Source organism: Fukomys damarensis, unplaced genomic scaffold, assembly GCF_012274545.1.
Source record: "Fukomys damarensis isolate Sample0158 unplaced genomic scaffold, DMR_v1.0_HiC HiC_scaffold_26, whole genome shotgun sequence".
NCBI classification, from domain to species: domain Eukaryota; kingdom Metazoa; phylum Chordata; class Mammalia; order Rodentia; family Bathyergidae; genus Fukomys; species Fukomys damarensis.
In genome coordinates this window covers 24,817,131-24,838,748 of record NW_022900938.1, presented here as the reverse complement: position 1 = coordinate 24,838,748, position 21,618 = coordinate 24,817,131, and the positions used below count along the sequence as shown (strand labels likewise).

Genomic DNA, 21,618 nt, shown 5'->3' with positions numbered 1-21,618 from the left:
GTAGATAAGAGTTCAGAGAAAGCCCTTCCTGCATTTGCTGCCTCTGAGGTGCTTCCAAGTTAAAATCTAGAGTGACAGATTCCAAGTGTCATTTGCTGAGCCCCTATAGTACACATCTTGCTCTCCCATCCTTCCCACCCTGCTGTGTGTTCCCCTTTAGCTTTCTCCAGGCCCCATCATAACAGAAGCCTGCCTTAGCCTACCCCCTACCTCTTCCTGCTTTTACCAGCAGACTTCCTCAGACCAGCATTTTGGTCTGCTGCCTCGTTGCTTACCAAACCAGTCCCTCCTGACTTAACCCTGTAATCATTGCCTTCGCTGGATCCCTAAGCCTGACCTCAGGAAGCTCAGATCCCAGTCACCTCGTCTTCACCAGAGTCTTTGTGGTGTTCAGCAGCATGGGCCACACTTCCTTGAATTGTTTTCTTCAGGTTCCCCCCCAAACATATACTTAGTCTCTGTTTTCTCTGGCTCCATCCTCCTTCTCTGCTACCCACCATAGGGAGGCAGGCTGTTCTCCTTGTGCTGGACTGCCCTCCTTCCCTACTTAGCCTGAGTGCTGTCATCTCACTGATGCCGGCTCTCAGCTGCACAAGCTGAAGTCCCCGATCCCTGTTCTGAGCTCCACACCCCCACACCCAATGCCTGCTGGACATGTGTTCCTGATTTACATCCCAGGCCTCAGCAGAAAATCCCCCATGAAAGCATCTCCACCAGACCTTGCCACTCTGGCCTTGAAATCCAGCACTGTCATTGTTGATGCCAATCTCTTACTTAAGCCCATCTCCAGCCACTTTTTAAGTTCCAGACCTGCGATGACCTCTTTCTTGCTCCTTCTCTTCTCTTACCAGACCAGCTTTCATTTCTGACACCCCATCAATTGACCTACAGCTTATTCTTATTTGTTCAAATAACTTTAATGGCTTCCCATTTTAGGCTAAAATCTGCTATGCCACACCTCTCCCTTCCTGTTTCAGTTTGTCTTTGGCGCTCACCTCCAACTTGTCCTTATACCCACCCCATGGCTAACTGGAACCAGACTTGTTCTTCTGCCGATGCACCTGCCATTTTCTTCTTTTTTCTGCCCATTTCTTCTTTTTGTTCAACTCTTACCTTTTCATTCAGATACATCTTCATGGCCTCTTCTGAAGGCCTTAATCTCTTAGCATTCCTTCAACCATAGTCCAGTTGCAAAGGTGCTGTTTCACAACGAGGTAATGAACTTGTTCCTGATGTAAATCAGCCCACACTGCTTTCTTTATCAATAAACAAGCAAACAAACAAGCTGAACTCAACAGTGATGATTTATACCCTAGCACAAGCTCCTTGTGGCATTGTGGGTGGTAACAATGCACAGACTGGGTCCTTAGACCACACTTTGGTTTATCAACTCCAGCTTCGAAGTTTGTCAGGTGTTGTGGACGACCACATTCTAGGAAGTTAGCTTCTCACGGACGAGGACTGGGTCTGATTTATTTTTTCTTATAGCTAATATACATAGCAGGATATATATACTTGCTGAATTTATGGGGATGACTTCCAAGGCCACTCCTCAGAACCTAGATTTTAATGAAAGAAATGTTCTTCTTGTGTAGTCCTTGAGTGGTGGCAGCAATAAGAAGATCCAGCATAATTAATCAGACCTTGTTGTGGCATCCGTATTCCAGAAGCTGGGGCCCTTTTATCCCTTGTGTTTAGTTGCCCACTCAATGTTCAATACAAGAGTCGATAGAAGGGAATTCTTCGATATGGACAGAGAGGCCAGGCGGACGGTAGAAAAAGAAGACAGATGATGTCTGGTGATGACGTTCTCAGTGCCAAGCAGTAGACCTCCAACCAAAAGATTCAAGGATCCCTTGGGACAAGAGGTCAGCCAGTCAGGGATACCATCAAGGACACAGGCCTCTTTCTAAGAGTTGCAAGTCTTAGCATATTGGCAGTGGCCCTACTTAGGACCACAGATGACTGAAGCAACACTAAGCATCCCTTCCTCCCATGTCAGGGTCTGAAGTGGAAAGGAAGAGCAGGCTGGGACAGGGCTTCTTCTCTGGGGTTTCTCTCCAGACTTTCTGGGAGTCCTTCAGGAGACTTGCCTTGCATGCTATTGACTAGAATTTGCAGAGGTGGCTCTGCAGGGGAGCTGCAGTGGGGGCAGGGAAAGTGCACATTAGCATTTAAGATTCTACAGGAGAAAGTAGGCAAGGGAGGAAGGGACTGAAGAAGCAACCAATGATGTGTGCCTTAGGGTCCTCAGGGGCAGTGATGCAGTAGATAGGTATCAGGGAAAGATAACAGGAAGGCAAACTGAAGGGAAGAGTTCACACGGAAGACCCAGATGTGACCAGAAACACTGCTGAGAAGACCAACAGAAGTATCGAGGTCACCACTCCAACTCACCCAACACTTTCTGCGAGGCCAGGCTTTCCCATACATGGTCTCTTCTACTTCAAATACCAGGATTTTTTTTTTCTTTTTTGTACTGTCTCCATGTTACAGATGAGTAAACTGGATCTGGTGAAGACTAATACAAGTAGCTTCCGAATGTTAGTTCAGAACCTCATGCTGGGTTGCTGGGACATAGCTCAGTGAATAGAGTGCTTGCCTAGCGTGTTCAAAGCCTTGGGCTTGATTCCCAGCACCGGGGGTGGATACCAATGTGCTGGGCAGATTTACATAGTGCTGGCCCTTACTGGCTAGTCTGGAAGTCATGGGATCACTCAGTGTTACACAGAGATGAATGGCAGGCTGGGGTTTGAATCCACATCTTTTTGTCTCCAACAGTGACAACAACAGCTAGTTTGGTATTCTCTAACATCTTCCCGTGCACTGTGTCAAGTGTATTACATGCATTAAACTAGCCAGTCTGTGGAAGAGACACACATTTTATACTACTGATATTTAGAGATTACAGATAACTTGCTTATGTCATTTAGTAAAGTGACATAGTCAGGATTTGAACACAGGCCTTCTGCTCTAGCACCCTTACTTTGTTTTACCCCCAGTACTGTGGATTGAACCCAGGACCTTAAATTTTAACATAGATCTCTCTAAGTCGCTATGTTGCCCAGGCTCAGGTAAAAATTTTCTGTCCTCTTGCCTTAGCCTCCCAGAGCACTGGAATCACATGCATGTACACCTTACCTGGCTAGAACCCATACCTTTAACTGGTATCTTCTACTAACTCTCTAGGGGCAGGGCTCCAAATGATAGTCCAGGGCTTTTTCTGGTGCACCCATGTTGTCTCTGTAATTGTGATTGCTTAAATCTTAGATTACAGCTGGCTAAGGAATACACCTTGACTGACATAAAACTGTCACCCTGTGACTGATGGAGAACATTCCAGCACCCTGTTCCTGGGAGAAAGCCTGCAGACTCCTAGGAAAGGTGCTTGTGCGCATGACTGGCTGGGGAGAACCCAGCCTGGGGTGGTCAGCAGAAGGCAGCCTGCGACAGAGTGGGAGCAGTCTTTTTAGGTGGTGGGACTTTGTTCCCTCAATGGTAATCCTCCTTTTTAATGCTGATAGGTACAATGGTGAGGATTATGCCCTTAATTTAATTTGTCCTTCATATGGCAAAGCTCTTGCAGGGCTTTTTCTTTAGCACAGCCAGTCTGTTGTCATGTAAAAGGAGCACACAGGAAGGAGGCCTGCGATTGATAATGCTGGTGCAGATGTTTCCGCGGGGCAGCTTGGAACACACCCCAGAGAAGCTACTTCATTGTGGGCCACTTCTGTGAGGGATCAGCCTCTGGGTGACGGGGGACCTTCTGACTCAGGCAGCGCAGGAGAGCTGGCACCTCCTGGGAGGGAAAAATGAGCACATATTTCTCCTGTGTGTCACCCTTGTGGTTCCACGGCTTGGAGCCAGTTGGGCTGACCTCAGAATTGATGAGCCAGAGAAGCAGTCTCCCAGTCAGCGGCTGACTGCCGGCCAGATTTGCATGTGAGCTGTGAAGTGCAGATTGCCACATAGCTTGACACATAGTCTGTGTGGGGAGTGATTGCAGAAGTATGTGGCAGTGCTAAGATAATGGAACAGGAGGAGTCCTCAGCAAATGTCCTACCACTGTGGCCCAGTTAGTGCACTGATGTCATTGGAAGACCTCGTAGGGAACCAGAGGGAAAATGGCAGCATAGCCTTCTTTTATGAGATGCTTACAATGTGGAAGATGCTGTGTGTTAGCTCATTTCAGTAGAAAAACGTAGGCTTTGGTGACAGACCTGGGTTTGAATCTTAGCTACTTATGGGCTGTGAGATATTAGCAAGTTCCTTTCATTTTCTGAATCTTAGTGTCCTGGACTGCAAAAAGGGAATAATGGGATGTTTAAAGGTAATCTGTGCAAAGGAGATAGCAAAGGTGCAGACTTTAATAAGTGTACAATAAAGAAATGAGTGAGCCAAGCATGGTGGCACTTAGCTATAGTCCCAGCACTCTGGCAGTCTGAGGCAGGAAGATCTTAAGTTCAAGCCCTGCCTGACCAACGGCCTCAAAATTTAAAAGAACAAACAAAGGTAGAAGGGAGTGCTGGGGATGTAGCAGAGTGCAAAGACCAACATTGTTAAAAAAAAAAATTGGAAATGAATTATTTACTGTGGCAAAACAAATACTAGTAGTGATATTAGTATTTAATAGGATCTTATAAGACTGACTTCATAGGAAGGGCCAATACCTCTATAGTTTAGCTGTAAAAGTGTAGATGAAAATAAACATTGAGGTTTCCAGCATTTCAGAAATCTGAATGATGTTAACTCTCCTTTAACCACAGCACCAACTTATATTTTGTGTTCCTGTCTTTTATCTCAGTAGTAAATCTAAGGTTGACTTTGGACCCAAGCCTTGTCCTTGCAACGTGGCTAGGATGCCACTATCCCACTCTGAGACAGCAACTTTCAGAACTTAGTTGATTATTAAAGCTTTCTTAGATTTTCTAGATTTTAAAGATACTAATTAGTCACATTTATTTTTCAAATCATTTTGAGACCAGAAACCTTATCACTAGCTGAAAAGAGCTTCAAGGGGAAAAAAAAAATCTGTTTTGAGTTATATTTTTCCTTGTGGATTTGCTTATGGCTGTACATAAATATTTATCTGAACTATTTCAACAGACCCTAAATCACCAGCGATCCTTATGCAAAGGACCCTTTTAAAAGATTTGTGTATGTCAAGAATGTCAGCAATCTCTTTACAGTACCAGTTTCCAAGGTCCAGAGCCTCTTTGAAAATACTTGGGTCTTTTTGGTGGTTTTCAACATGTCTTTGGTTTTCCGATTTCTGTACATCTCTTTGTGCCATTTCTTCTGGATGGAAATTGCTGGCCAGTCCTTGCTTTACCTGTTTAATGTATTCCCCATCCCTCAAGATTGCAATTCCTGCATTGTGGCCTTGAAGCAGACTAGGGCAGGAGAGCATCCCAGGCAGGAGAGACAGAACAGTCTGTAAGTTAGTGGCAAGATGTGCAGGGCTTCAGGGGCAGAAGGGTGAGGGGTGCTGTGTAAGGAAGGCAGAGGTGGGATGTAGTAGGGTGAGCAGGGAGAATAGGGGGCAAGGATGATCGAAGCTGAGATTTAGGAGGCCTTAAGAATGGTGCAAAATATTTTGGATATTTTCCATAGGCCAAAAGATGCAAAGCTATAGTCTTTGGGTAGAATGTGGTCTAGAGACGAATTGTGCTTGGCCTATAGAATGTTTTTAAAACTTCTTGGTTTCCAAAGTATAAACATAATCCAGGGATGTGGCTCAGGCATAGAACATTTGCCTGGCATGTGCAAGGCCCTGAGTTCAATCCCCAGCACTACAAAAAAAAGTATGAGCTTAGAAATACTTCATACAACAATTCAGATTCTGATAGGTCCTGGGAAATTGGAGTGTCCATTAATAATCTGCTGGAGCAAGTTGGGGAGCTACATTCTGTGTGTCCCTGCACAGTGGCCTGCTGGATTCAGGCCTGGTACTGCCAATATTTGAGTATGGTTCCTGCCTCTGTGTGAAGAGCCTCATCTAAGAATAGGATATGCTTAGGTGAAGATTCCAGAGCTAGAGTCTCTGTTCTGGGCTCAGGTCTGTGTCTCATGAGCTCAAAGACCTTGGGCAAGCATGTTTCCAGTGGTAGTACCTACATCATAGAACAAACTGTAAGAATCGTTTGGAAGATGATCTGACTTGTATCAAGTGGACCAGAATGTTAGGTGTTATTATTCTGTCCCATGAGAAGTAATAAATGCTAGAGTTAAAACTATCACTCGTGTCTGTGTCACTCACAGAACCTAGAATCTAGAATCCTCAACCATTATAAACATAACATAAAGTAATTGGTGAGTGGATGAATGATTATGTGTTCCTTTGTCCTGAAGAATTGCTTTCTACTTTTTAAAATATGATTTGAGTATATTAGTTAGGCTTTTCATAAATTTAGGACCTAGTTTTCTTAAGAAGCCAGTGATTCTATTATATCATTTTTCTGTAATGGCCCTACCTTCCTAACTCAAAAGCAACCTTTGGAAAATGCTGTGTGTGTGCATGCGTGTGCATGTGTGTGTGTGTGTGTGTGTGTGTGTGTGTGTGTGAAGTTGTTGGCAGGTAGCTGTCAGTGGTTACTACCTGGAGTTAGAGACCAGTTGCTAAGAATGAGGACTTGGTGTACTTCAGCTGAAATGATGTTGGAGTACATGTTTGACAGGCTTTCTAGCCTGCCCACTCCCCCGCCATTCCCATTTCAAAGCAGTATTTTTATGCCACCAGGCCTCAGACAGAGACTTGGCACAAGGACCTATTTCAAATTTTCCAGCACATATAGCTGAAGTCAGTTCCATCCCACCAAGGCCTTCAAGGAGGCCTGCTATGAATATGAGCTTTTGTGATTATATTAATTTATCCCAAACTCTTTTGCAATTGGCAAAGCTCTTCTGCAAAGTTGACCTGTAAGATTGGACTCACTTTGTCTCCAGAGAGCTTGTACATCTATACAACCACATTTAATTTTATTTGGGTAAATAGTATCTAAAAGTTAATGATGAGTGTTTAAGATTCTTAAAAATGCTCTTTAATTTTGTGATTTGAGATGTCAGCTGGTTCTCTTCTGTCTTATAAAAACCAGTTATTTAAAGTGATAATAAATCTTTTTCTTTTTTTCCCTTTCACTGTTTTTTTCTGATTTTAATGTGACACGAGTAGTTATTAATAAAGAAAATATAAAAAGTAACTCTTCTCATTTATATGAAAAAAATTTCACAACAAAAATTTTTAAAGAAATCTCAATTTCTCTTTAGCTCTCTTCTTCCTTCCTTCCTTCCTTTCTTCTTGTGTCTCTCCCTATACAGCTAATATCCTATATTCTAAAGTTTTGGTCTCCAAAAGGCAATTTCAAGTAATGACAAGATCTGGTAAATTCTCTGACCACTTCTCTATCTCTTGTCCCCTTTCTGTACTGCCCATTTTGCAAGTGTAGGAAATTCTAGAAATTCAGCAAATTAAGAATGCCTACTTTGTATCCTCACCAAGACCTTTTACCGTCTTTAGGTTCAGAATGAATATTGGCTCCAAATACTTTTACATACGAAACCTATTTTGAAGGATTTGAGAAAAGAAAACTTAGTCAAATGGAAAAATACTGTGGGAAACATTTTTTTCTTTGTGTAAAAATGTATTTTGTGGAAGAATATTTCACTATCAACACTTAGAGGGCCTGGTATTTAGCTCAGTGGTTCTGCCTCCTGCCTTGCAAGAACAAGGTCCTGAGTTCAATCCCCAGTACCCCCCCCAAAAAAAAGTCAAAACAAAAGAAACAAAAAAATTAACACAGAAATATCTAGATTATAATCTTACAAATTAAAATATTAACTCGGTACATTCCCTCAACCTTTCTAACTTTATTTCATTTTCTTCTCTAGATGAGAAAGAAAAAACTATTTGTTTCAGTACCAAGTATATTTTGTGAATGAAATAGCAATGGGCTCCTACCTGTAGGACACAGATATGCTCATATATTTTCCACTAGTGTCTTCCAGTCACTTAGAAGCAGGCTGACCAAGTGTTTGCCATCAAAGCTGTTAACAGTAGTAATATCATAGTCTCTCCATGGTCATCTCAGCATCCTCTCAAACTGGTCTCCTTGATCCATAGCAAAACGGGGAGGACTGGTTCTGTCCCCTTCATCTGAATGGTGGAGGTTGGGACTACAGAGAGCAATAGAGAGCTCTGGCAAAGGAGACCACTCATGACTGCTGGGACTGGGAAATTAGATAATAAACAGTCCAGATACCAAGATTCTAATGGCCCAAGATCAACACAGTCTGGAGACGCAGGCAGGAGTGGCACTCCCCAGAGAGCCTTTGTGTCAACAAGAACAGCCAGTGCTCCTGGCCAGCTCCCAGACTCAGAGTGGGGCTATCATTTTTGTTTGCTTTGCAAATATCTTAATGGGAAGTGGTTCAACACCACCTATGGGTTAATCTGAAGGGCTCTGCCTGGCAGCTGTTGGCTCTGAGAACCACATGGCCACTCTCCGGTGGAGGGAGTCAGGCTGGCATTTACTGCCCCGTGCCAGGTTGAGACATCTTCTCTGCTGATTGGATTTACTGACTGGCAGGAAGCACCTTGTTGTCTTTTAGTTTTTAGTTGGTTCCTCCTGGGAGGGTAAGGAAACTATTCCCAGATCCATGCTTTCCCCTGGAAGGCAGGGCTGTTATTTAAATTATTTACATGAAGCACCCTCTTTCACCTAAGCTCATTCCTGCAGAACTTGAAATTTGGTGTTTACTGTGGTGGTGGTGCAGTTACAGTCGGGGTGGTATTGTCGGGGTGGGGGGGTAGGATCTCATTTGTGAGCCTGCAGGGAGGACAGTGGGTGCTGCAGCCTGTCTTTGCCTGAGATCCAGAGCCTTGAGGAGGTAGTAAATTTCTTAAGAATCCCTGCTCTGCCCTTCCTTAGTTTTCCCCTCTGCCCAAATGTGGCTTTTGTGTGTCTTAATCATGAGTGAGTCACAAATGCTTCCCTAGAGCCAAGCATGGTGGTGCAGACTTGTATTTCCAGCCCTCTGGGAGGCGGAGGCAGGAGCATTAGAAGTCTGAGCCCAGCCTGAGTGACTTAGTAAGACTTTGTCTTAAAATGAAAAATAAAAATGAGCTGAGGTTCAGCTTAGTGTAAAGACCCTGGGTTCAGTCCCCAGCTCCACCTGCTCCCCAACAAAAAACTTCCCTGGGTGATGTGAACAAGTTATGCCTTTCTGCATCTGGGTCTGTTGACACCAACACAGATATCTTCCTCTGCTTTCCTCACTGGAATTTGGGTGGGATTGGATAGTTTAAATAAAGCAGGTTAGTGAAGTCCTTGGAGTGATGACAGACTTGTACAGTTCCCAAATGCTAAATTTTTAAGAATATAAAGAGCTCAGATCGCCCTGTATGTGTTGGGAAAAAGATCCAGCCACCTTCAGGACCAGTGAAGCTCTGCTACTAAAGCCTTGTTTTTTCCTGCGGGTTTCTGTTGTATGTTGGTCTGATGGTGAGAGCAGGGCTCCTGGAGGCCACTAGACCTGCTTCTGGGGGTAAGTATTTCCTGAATCCACTTGTTTCCTCAGAGCCTCAGTGTTCACATGTTCAAATGGAAGATCAAATGGCACAAGACATGAAAGTTAAATGCGACATCGTATGCAAGTCCATAACATTTCATCCAACATATTAAAAGCACTCGTAAGTAGGAGGAGCAGTTGTTGTTGTCTCTAAGGAGTAACTGTCACATCCACCTTTCTTTAAATGATTGTGCATTGTGCATTTTTCCTGAAGTATTTAGTTTGGAGTCTGTTACCTCCAACTTTTAAAAATCATTCCAAAAATTCAGGACATGTTGAGCATCAAAGTAAATAATGATGATAAAAGAGTGTAATCCATTGAACAAAAGAAGAATTCACAAATCCACATGGATGGAAGAAAAGAGGGAAGAAAGTTCTTCTTTGCAATTAAAATGTGAAATAGTAAATGTGTTTGAAATGATGGAAACAGAAAATCACCATTTGGCAGTTGCCAAAATAGAAATTATGTTAGATGAGAATCATGAATGAATGCTAAAGCTCATGGGTGAAGGTTGAAAGTCACAAGCCAGCATTTGCATGGTTTTAGAGTGAATCCCAGTAAGAAACTTACTACAGACAATCAGTCAGGAGTGCCCGTAACGGAGCAACAGCGTGTGGCTCCTGATGCTCTGTACTGAGGAAAGGACATCTCTTCTGCAGGGTTCCTGCCAAATGCACAGGACCTGAACTTAATCAGAAGGAAGCAGCACAGAAACCCAAACGGGGGTGTCTTTGGCAAAATAACTGGCCTGTGGGCTTCAAGATGAAATGCAGAGGAAGCCTGAGGAATAGTCCCAGATATAAAGAGACTACAGGAACATGATGACAGTAACATTTGATTGCAACGTCTGATCCAGGCTAACTTCTATGACAGAAGACATTACCGAGACATTTGCAAAACCGGAATGCCATCCATAGATTGGATAATAGTATTAATGCTGTTAATTCCTTGATTGTGTCATCTGGTTATGTAAGGAGAATCCCCTTTCTTTTAAAAAACAGACACTGAAGGATGTTAGAGATAAAAGAGTGTCAGGTTTTCAAAGGGATCTCAAATGATTCAGAAAAACTTGTGTTTTTGTGTGTATATGGTACATGCAGAAAGACAGAGAGGGAGGACAGAGCAAATACATAAAATGTTACTAGTTGGAGATGCTGCTGAGGAATATACAGACTTCCTTGTGTTTTTCTTGTGTCTTTGTTATAAACATGAATTAAATTAAAATTTAAAATTAGAAAAAATATTCAAGTCATTCCCACTTCCTGTCCTTTACACAGAGCAATTTATTGGTTGGTCTCTTTTGATTCCAGAACCTTCTCCATCCACACCTAAATATGCATCCACCTTGTCCTTGCCCTGGTTGGTGTCTGTTCTCAGGCTTCTCTGCTGTGACATTAGTCACCTCCCTCTGCCCTTAGGCTCTTCGCTCTAAGCTGTATCATCCCCACCCCCTTCTTCCCACCCCATCCCCGAGGGCTGTGCACATCACACTTTCGTGTCAGTGCTTCTCTTTCTCCAAACTGCTTTCAGAATTAAAGGAGGAAGACAGTGCACTGTGATCCTGTGCTGGCATGGTAGTGCAGAGAACATCACCGGAGGAACTGGGCTGTTTAGATCATCTGTCTCTGGCTCACTCAGGCAAGACACATCACCCTTCTGGGCCTCAGTTTCCCCAGTGACAGCATGAAAAAACTGTAGTAAATGGTCTCTGGTTTCCTTTCTCTCCACAAGTCTATGCTCTGGCTTACTTCAGTCTTTAAAGTACCAAAAGTATAACTTAAATATAGTTCAGCCCATCAGAGATCGCAGAAATGGAACCTCTAGGATACCTCATCATTATCATTCTCCTTTGAAATTTCTGTGTTAGGGATTTATCTTTCAGAAGTGCGAAATCATAAAAAATAAGTATAACACTTTATCAAGTTTGTGATTAATTTCTAACTTCTGACCCACATATTCCTCTCTTCTCTCTTCTCTTCCCCTCCTCTTTCCCCCTCTTGTGCTGGGGACCAAACCCAGGGCTTTGTAAGCACTGTACCACTGAGTTTTACATGCAGGCACGCACGCGTGTGCGCACACACACACACACACCCATACACACACACACACACATTCCTTTTAAAATTCTATTATTTTAATTATATGTTCTGCCTAAAAATGCCATGGGTCAGCTCGGTGAGGGCCTGATAAGTACCCACTATGAAGCCCATGAGGCCCAGCACACTGATGAGGGCGTCCTTGGGCATGGTGAGTTGGCACAGGCCCTTGGAGGAGTAGGTGGCAATCTCCAGGAGCAGTGGGAAATGAGGTCCAGGGCACTGCTCACAGAGCCCACCAGGGAGATGACCAGGTCCAGGTGGGGGACGAGGATGGCCAGCACGTATGTCAGGCACACCATGGTGGTGTACACGGATAGGTTGACCAGCAGCCTGCACTGCTCAGGACTTGGGACATGAAGAAGGGGTCATTGATCTTGGCTGGGATGTAGAACTGCAGCCCATAGGTGAAGAAGATGCCAATGGAGTAGAGTAGCTTCACTGACTGGTATAGCCAGCACTTGGGCAGGTTGACAGTGATGCTGCCTTGGATACCAGCTCCGAATTGCAGCTATCCCAGGGAACCCAGGCTGATGTAGAGGACAGTGACAATGGCCATCCCCAGGCACAGGATGAGGAGGAATTTCTGGGGATCCTTCATTTTGTTTTCAAGAGGCAGAACCATTCTGATGCCTTTGAATGCAGAGATGGCCATGCCCAAGAACAGAGGGTAGGTCCTCCAGGGTTCCACCAAGGGCAGGTGGCTAGGGTTGCGGATCTTCTGAACTATGAATTAGTAGATCGTGATCAGGCTGACCAGCATCCTGACGTTGGCCAGCAGGGAGAAGATGGACAAGACCCAGAGGTTCCGGATGAATACCAGTAGCACCAGGAAGGGCAGAAAGGTGAGCATGTAGAGATGCACGTCCATGGTGGGCATTAGGATCACTGTCTCATTGTAGTAGCAGTTGTTAGTGATCCTGTTGGTGGCTTCTATCACCTGCTTTAAGTTGTCAGCTAGAAACACAAAATAGACACAGCAGAATCCCAGCTGAATGACGATCAGGAAGAAGTCCACTATGCGCCTTCCCCAGTGGGCATGGTTCTGGAGCTATGGGCTGGGGTTGGCTTCTTGTCCATACATCACAGTGTCCCCATAGTCCACAAAGGCTTTGTTCAGTATGCGGCAGAAGTGGTGCGCATACTTCACCAGGATACCCATGCAGCGCACGGCCACCATGCAATCTCCAGCAGGCTGAGGGCACTCAGCGAGATGCTGCATTTTTCATCACCAGAGGCAACCTCGAGTCCCGTGCCAATGTTGCCTTCTAACAAGTGGATCAAGGTCTGGAACCATGTTGTGCTGGTGCTTTCCCTGAAATGCTGGTAGGCACTGGGGGGAGAAGTTGCCCGGGCCCTCCAATGGGCTCTCCTCCGGGCTGGCATCAGGGGAGCTGTAGTCCTGGTAGTCCTTGTTCCGGAGCTTTTGCGTGGACTTGATGGAGCCTGGATTCCATCCAGCTCTGGCTTCAGCACAGCCTACCCAGTCGGGACCCTAGTACTTTGTGAAGAACTTACCTCTTCATGAATTAATTACGCACAAATTCATCAGCACTTTTGTGAAGAAAGATTCATGCTATGCACTGACATACAGTACAAATATTGATGAAGATAATCCTGTTGCACTGCTACCAAATGGGAAAATAATTTTATCACTGGATAAAGGCACTTATGAAGGAATTGGACATCAAGGTTGTCCATCTCAGTATTCTGGCAGGAAAATCATGGAATTTATTGTTTGCGTTGATTTGCTGGATTTCTCCTTGAACCTGGATTCTAAGAAGTATGAAAGAATATCTTGGTCCTTGAAAGAAAAGAAGCCATTAAAATTTGATTTTGTTTTGTCTTGGCATCAGACAGGAACAGAAGAATCAGCAGCGATGTCATACTTTTCCAAATACCAGATTCAAGAGCAGCAGCCCAGAGTAGCAGGGAGCACAATGGGAGATCTGCGATACCCAGTGCTGCAGAGTGGAGAGCTCCTGGGAGAGCCGGAGGCGTCCTGCGGTGCCCCAGAGTGCCTCTGTGGTGCAGACCCAAATAATGAACCTGATCACTTCATATCAACCTGTTGCTGTCCCCAGCCAAGCACAGTGGTGGCAAAAGTTTATTTGTGCACAGTCACTGGTTTCCTAGCTCCGGAGAAGATCTGTGTTCTACTGGAACAACTGTGCCACTACTTTGATGAGCCGAAGTCAGCTCCATGGGTTACATTGTCAATGCAGGGCTTTGCGGCAGTCCCATTTCATGGAGAGAAAATGCACATGGTTTTGGAAAGGAGGAGAACACTTACACAGCTTTGGGATTTTTAATAACCTGAACAATCAGCTTCAGATGGCTGTTGGAGCAAGTGATGACTACCTGCCACAAAAAATACAAAACTTAAAAGAAAATGTGATCATTTTCTTCTAGCTCAAGCAGATTTTTCTTTATGTTTTGCCGATGAAGAGTGGAGTTGCTGGCTTGCCCAAGTTAGAGTTGTTCCACTTGGCAAGGAAAACTACAGGCTGGCTACTTAGATTTGAATTTTACATAAATAATCTTTTCTATCTACATATGCCTCATGAAGTGTTTGAAACTGCTTATACTAAAGAATTATTTGTCGCTTAGCTGAAACTCACAGTCAGCTGAGTATCTTGGATTTCATCTGGCAGGTGTAGCCCAGGTGATTGGAAATGAATCTCCTGAGTCCATGTGTGGATAGCACAAAGCACGGCCTGCCTCACGCTGCTAACCCTGTGCGCATGTTGACAGAGTTCCTCTGACCTCTGCATCCCAGGACAGCATTTTCCCCTTTAGGGTCTTTGAAAACATATTCGAAAGACATCAATCCAGCTTATGTCTTAATTTCAGCCACTCAAGCTAAAATTGCTCCCCTGCCCTCAGTGCTTTCTACCCACTTTTTTCTGTTTCTCTGCTTGCAACTCCTGTTCAGGTTGCTTTGTTCTGTCTCATTGCCTTAATTACTGTCTGCCATCAGAATCAGGGTTCTCAGCAGAGGACTGGAAGGGCTCCTTGTGCACCGCTGTATTCTCAGTGCCTGGAAAGATCGGAGACAGACGTAATGGTGTTTGTGAGATGAAAGCGTGGTGTCTGGGAGGCTGTGGAGGAGTTTGGTTGACCATCTCATAGGTGTCACGTTTAGAATTTCCAAAAGAGTTTCACCAAGGTAGAGCCTGGAGTGTGGTACAGTGTATATATCTTCATATGGGTACATAGACTCAAGGTAGGTAAAAGGCTAGGGTAGGAGTCAAGGCAGCTCCAGCCATAATGGACTTCATCTCATCTGATTGCTGCAGGTGTCACTCATGATTCAAAATATGATTGTGTGACCAAGTGTAAAGAATAACAAAATGGAGCTGGATGACAGGCACTGTGGCTCTGACTATAATGCTACCACTTGGGTTGCTGAGACAGGAGTTATTTTGAGGTCCAGACCAGCCTGGCCTACATAGTGAATTCAAGGGCAGCTTGGACTACATAGAAAGACCCTATGATTAAAAAAAAAATCAACAAAACAAAACCAAACTGGGCATGGTGGTTCCTGTCTGTAATGCTAGCACTCTGGGAAGCCGAGGCAGGAGGATTGAAAGCTTGGACCCAGCCTAGGCAATTTAGTCAGACCTTGTCTCAAAATAAAAAATAAAAAGAAGGAGCTGGGAGATCAGTATGAAGGCCCTAGGTTCAATCCTCTGTACCACACCAAAAAAAAAAAAAAAAAAAAAAAAGATGACAGGCACTGTGGCTCTGACTATAATGCTACCACTTGGGTTGCTGAGACAGGAGTTATTTTGAGGTCCAGACCAGCCTGGCCTACATAGTGAATTCAAGGGCAGCTTGGACTACATAGAAAGACCCTATGATTAAAAAAAAAATCAACAAAACAAAACCAAACTGGGCATGGTGGTTCCTGTCTGTAATGCTAGCACTCTGGGAAGCCGAGGCAGGAGGATTGAAAGCTTGGACCCAGCCTAGGCAATTTAGTCAGACCTTGTCTCAAAATAAAAAATAAAAAGAAGGAGCTGGGAGATCAGTATGAAGGCCCTAGGTTCAATCCTCTGTACCACACCAAAAAAAAAAAAAAAAGCACCAGAGAGCACAGACTCATACTCAGCCAGATCTGCTTGTATCTGGGTATGACCTGCACAGGTTACTCACACAGCCCACATTTCTACTTCCTCGTCTCTGAAGTGGGGACACTTGCTACATTGCTATCACCAGTGAAATTGTCTGGCCAAGGCCTCTGCACAGGACCTGGTACAGGGAAGCTGCTCCCATTGTGACCCCAGGCCTCTACACCAGTTCCACCGGATGCCACGCAAAGCACTGCTCAGCCATGGTGTGGCTGTACCCTCATCCCATAGCCCGAGTCCTTTCTGGTCACCATGCCTTTTGTGCTGCTGCCTTCTTCCCATTCCAGGCCCCAAACCAGGCTTTCTTTGAGTCCCCTCTATTGCTGACCAACAGCTGAAGTGAGCTTTCTGTGTGACTCCCCATCAAGTGTCCTTTGTCCCATTGAATGAGCATTCCCAGGTCCTCAGACTTTCATACAGTGACGACTGCCTGTAATAATGTAGCGAAGAAAGGAGAGATTAAAAAAGAAATGAGAATTCAAGACTGGAAAAATTAAGGCTGGGCTCATGCTTGGGGCAAAGCAATGAGGCAAACAAATATCAGGTTTAAATGCATAGGGGAACTATAAATCTAACTAGTACTAACTTAAACCTAACTAGTACTAACTTAAATCTAACTAGTACTAATAGAGCAATGGCAGGGTGGAGTGTTTATCAGCCTTTTGGGTCTTTCTAATGGATTTGTCTTTGAGCTATGTTCTAAAACTGAAAATAATTGTGTGTTTTAGAGCAAGTAAATAGACACATATTTAAGTATAACTTGCATATCCAGCTCATTCAGGGACAGTACTGACTGAGGCGTGATACAGGATATGCATTCAAAATTGTTTTAAAAGATATCAACTATCCAAAACTAATGAGAAAAAAAATACAAAAACTGAAGCTCCTTCGTTTGTTTACTTTTTTCTGTAATAACGATGAACTTACTTCACATTATTGTTGATCTCTCTTTTCCCATTCTTATTATATTCCCTTGACATCCTATTAATCCCAGGAATAAATTTAGAAATCAAGAAATACCAATTAAGTCATAATGAGATACCACAATTTTTGGCCAAAGATTAGAAAGACAGATAATACCCAGTACTGGTGATATTTTGGGAAATGTGTCCTTTCTTACTTTTGTGGATATGCATGTTAATTTTGTTGCTTTTCTAGAGGTTAATTTGATGATATAATTCAAGAGCTTTAAAACAGGGAAAATATTTTCTCACCCTTTAACCCAACAGCTTTACCTCTAAGATTTATTCTAGTGAAATAACTAGACAAGTATTCATAACTTTATGCATTAAATGTTTAATGATCTCTTCTTTCTAACGTGGAAAGCTTGGAAAAAATTTAAATATTGAAAATAATTGATTAAGTCACTTATGATAATCACTCAATAGTCATGTGTACTTGCACATGATATATGAAAAGATGCTTATAATTAGAAAAGGAAAGTTAAGTGGTAAATCATTGGTCATTATTTTTAAAAATGTGTATTATATGTATTATCAAGATATACATCAGGCTGGGGATGTAGCTCAGCACCGTGTCTGCCTGGCAAGTGCAACGTCCTGAGTTCAATACTCATTCCAGAAAAAAAAAAAAAAAAGATATACTTTAAAGTGTTAACTAGTTATATCTGGGTGTGGAGAGTATCCTTGATTTGTATTTTTTCCTTAAATATCTATATTTTATACAATAATGAATGTAGTTATTTTGAATTTATTTTCAACCATAAAAATGCATATTTTAAAATTTCTAGGCATGGTGACATACTCCTAGCTATTCAGGAGGCTGATGCAGAAGGATCTTGAATTTAAAACCAGCCAGGGCAATTTACTGAGAACTTGTCTCAAAATAAATTAAAATTAAGGTCTGGGGATATAGCTCAGTGCTTCCTGGGTTCAATTCCCGACACTGCAAATAATGATGATAATTTTTTAATCAGAAAAAGGAGGCAAGAATTTTCTGCCACTTGTTTTAGTTATTTATTTTAGAGGGGAAGAAAGATAGTATGGCATTTTCATTGATTAGTTATTGGTGAATATTCAGATGACTTGGAAATTTGGAAAATATTCTTCAGCTGAAAAAAAAAAGGCAAAACTAATGAGCACAGCAATAGGAAGAGTTCTATATCTGCAGAGCCAAGTGGCTTCCATTACTTGCTCTAATTTGGGCTCTTCCCTTTGAGGATTCTGTAAAGCTCCCCCAGGTGAATGGCTACAGAACCACACATAGTACATCTCATTACAACTGCAGGGGGCCCCCAACACTGTCTAGAGTGGGAGAGGTGGGCTGGGGTGGGGCCTGAGAGGCTTTCAGAAGAGCTGGCCGTGAGCTAATGGGTAAAGTGGCATGGCCAGGTGGGCAGCATTTAGAGGTCTGGAAACATGGGTACAACCCAAGAGAGATGCTCTGTGTGTGTGTGTGTGTGTCTAGAAATCGTAGCTTTCTGATTTTGGTAAAAAAGACTCAGTAACATATACAATTTCAGGTGTCTTAGAATTAATGTGATAGTTTTCAGTCTTCTGAAACTATCTGAATACCCTCCACTTCCCTGTGTCTTCAAAGCTATTTAAATAAATAGATGCAGTAAGAAGAATGTGCACTGAGGCAAACCAGGGACAGTGCTGAGGATCCAGGTCTGGTGGTGTTCCCCTTTGTACCTGCAGCCTTTAGAAAGTTCAAAAACCCCTTCACCCCACTACCCCTCATACCGGGGATAGAACACAGGACCTTGAACTTGGGAGGCAGGCACCGTGCCATTGAGCTAAATCCCTGGTCCAGAAAGTTCAAATTCTATATTGGATTTATGGCTCCACCTATGGTCAATTTCACATGGAAATTCTGTTAGTGCATAGCAGGGGATCTTAACAAAGGATAGTGTCCTCTTTCTTGATGTCATTTCTTAAATGTCGTTATTTACTGTTAGGGTGTAAATGCATTGAACCGAATCTGGAGTTATTTGTGTTTTCTCTCATGTCACCTGGTAATAATGTCCATAAGGAAATTTATATGACTTGCCTATCTGAAACTTGCCTCCCTCAAGGCCCCAGGGCCTTACTCTGTTCAAATATCCTGATCCAGTTTATCTTCTGTGTGGTGGCCTAGCTGCTGCTTCTTGGGAGCAAGAAATGGACCTCTTAGTAAGAGCTCCATGCACAGATTATTATTCAAGGGTATCAAAGAGGCAGGAACAAATTTGCATAGTCATACTGATTAGCCTTTTTTTCAGGGCACTGAGTGAGACGTGAGTTTGCATTAAGAAATACTCTCCCAAATTTAGAGACAGCGGGAATCTAAGAAAAATCAACCCACGGTGAATGAGCTGCAACCTATCTTGTTTTGAAATCAGGATATGCTTTCAACTGTGAAGCACTAATGGATTTCTCAGCTTATCTAGAAGCCATTGTAATTGATAAAAGATAAAACATAATCTTAAGAAATGTAAAATTAATTTTAAAAAGTACACAGAAAATGTAATTTAAGGAAGCTAAGAAAATGGAGCACCAGTGAGTAGCTGGGGCCTCCATGACCAACTAGGAAAAAAGTTACTGATTCTAACACCGAAGTGGGGAAAAAAGCCAGGTACCAGAAAACCTTGATGAATCAAATACATCCTCAAAGAGCACTTTTCTTGCTGGCTCTAATTCTGCTGTGTAATTTGCTTTCCAGAATATATGAAAACCAACCAGTGAGGGAACAAGTACAATCCAGATCATGCTACTTGCAAAACCACACAGTGGCATTCTACTTTTACAGTGTAGCTCTTCTGTGTTTGCTTAGTACAGCTCAGCTCACCCCCAAGCCATCATCCCTCGATGAACTGACAAATTTAATTTTGGAGCCCGCGAAGCTGAGTCCCAGTCCCTGGACCACGGTGCCTTCACCTAGTGTCGCCAGCCCAGCATGACAGAGCCAGCTGGCCTCATGATCTTTGCTGTAGAGGAAGTGAGAGACTGCGCCTTTCCACCAGCCACCTACCCAGGAGCCAGCCGGCTCCCTGACTCTCATCCGGTCACAAGGGGTGTGGGGTTAAGAGAGAATTAGATGTGAGTTCCCTTTGGGGGCTTTTTCAGGGCAGATGCCCAGCAGAAGGCTTCTCACCAGTGAGTTTCCTTTTCCCTTACAATGCACAGTTGAGTGCACTGACTTGAGCAGAGCAGCTGAACCCTGGAGGCGATCTGCTTGAGACTTTAGTTACGCTTCTGAGAGGCTAGGGAGCCCTGGAACTAGGTCCTGTTCACAACCCTTTGATGACTGGATTCGCTGCTTCTGCCCCTTGCGTGTGATTCCTAATAGAGACAGAGGACACTTATTTTTAAGCTTCCAGGAAGTTGAAAAATACTACTACACTTTATATTTTTTCTTTTTTATTGAGTTTATTGGTACTTTTTAGGTATACAGTACAGTTACATTCAACATTGGGATCTTCTACCTTTACATGACAGGTCTCGGTTCTCATTTTTTCCCCATACCCGTTCCCTCCCTCCCTTCATCCCCTCCACCCTCCCCTATTTACAAAGACTGTCGCACTTTAACAGTGAGTAATTTCCCAATTTTGTCTAACATCAAAGCATAGTTATGGTTTTCATGACACTGACTTTTTAAGAGATTGGGCAACTTATCCCCTAAATTACCTCCCTGGCTTCCTTGTGTCCTTCTATGCCCCGCATTTTGTGTAAACCATAAGATAGATCTAAAGTCTCAATTAGATTCAGGTTAAATGTTTTGACTGAAAGGAAAAAAAATAGTGATGTTGAGTACTTCATGTTGTCTTGCCTCCCGAGACAATGTTGTCTTGGTGTTAGTGGTGCTGAGACTCAGCATGGGATTAAAATGGTGACCTTCTGATTTCTCCCGTGTGCATTGTTCCTCTTGTGTCCTGAAAGCAAGCACCTGGATGGTAGTGCTTTGGCACCATATGGTCCTAAACCCCATCAACCATTTATCTAATGGCTTTGTCAGCAATTGAAAATCCTTGCCTGAATCCATAATTTCTCTTTAGCATTTCCTTTTCCAGAGTGAGCAGGTCTTTCGATGTGCTGCTTGCCAGTGATGGTACAAGGCAAATCATTAGCTTCTTGATCCTTAACTCCCTCATTTGTTAAAAAAAAAGTCAAAAAAACAGAATCAGTCAGCTGGACATGGGGGTGCACACCCGTAATCCTGGCACTTTTGGTGGTGGAAGCAACAGGATTGCAAGGTCCAGTCCCACTAAGGTCCAGACTTTAATGAGACCTTGTCTCAAGAAAGGGGGAGAAGAAGCTGGGAATGCAGCTCACTGGTAGACTGCCTACCAAAAAAAGTAAAACAGCAACAAATCCAGAGTCAATCCACATCCTGTTGGCTGTGTTACAAGGGGTAACTATGCACATACTTTCTGCCTGGTGCCTGGTGGCGTGTATGCATGCAGTGAGCATGAGCTTTTTGTTATAATTGTGCTTCTCCTATTTTGTTGGTGATGGATTGCAGAGCATTATCCACTTGCTAACATTCTCATGTGTGTATGCGTAGTGGAATAGCCTAACGAAATCACTGAAAAGGAATTTGAGGCAGTTATACTTTTGATGAAAATTGACTGTACTAATTTTTAAAGCATATTGAAATTTGTTCTGAAAAGACCTGCTCAGGTCAGTGTTTTCCAAGGTGTTCTAAGAACCAAGAGTCCTTCAGGGTACTGCACAGGAGAAGGGGCTGCTGTTAATGTCTAGGAATAGTTTCCCGTTCTTTTCCTCTCTTGGATTTTTATTGTTTTATCATGGTTCTAGAAAGTGTCGCAGGAAAGAAGCCTGCTTAACTTAGTGTAATCAAATATTTTCTAATCTGTTTG

General features: G+C 43.3%; 1 protein-coding gene and 2 pseudogenes across 1 annotated transcript in view; 2 read left to right on the top strand and 1 right to left on the bottom strand.

Annotated features, from left to right (window-relative positions):
* Nucleotides 1-21,618, top strand: part of Myo3b (myosin IIIB) — a 453,146-nt gene that overhangs the window by 297,594 nt on the left and 133,934 nt on the right. The gene's annotated exons all lie outside the window — the stretch shown is intronic.
* On the bottom strand, nt 11,707-13,105 carry LOC104850158 (annotated as a pseudogene).
* Nucleotides 13,104-14,076, top strand: LOC104850159 (annotated as a pseudogene).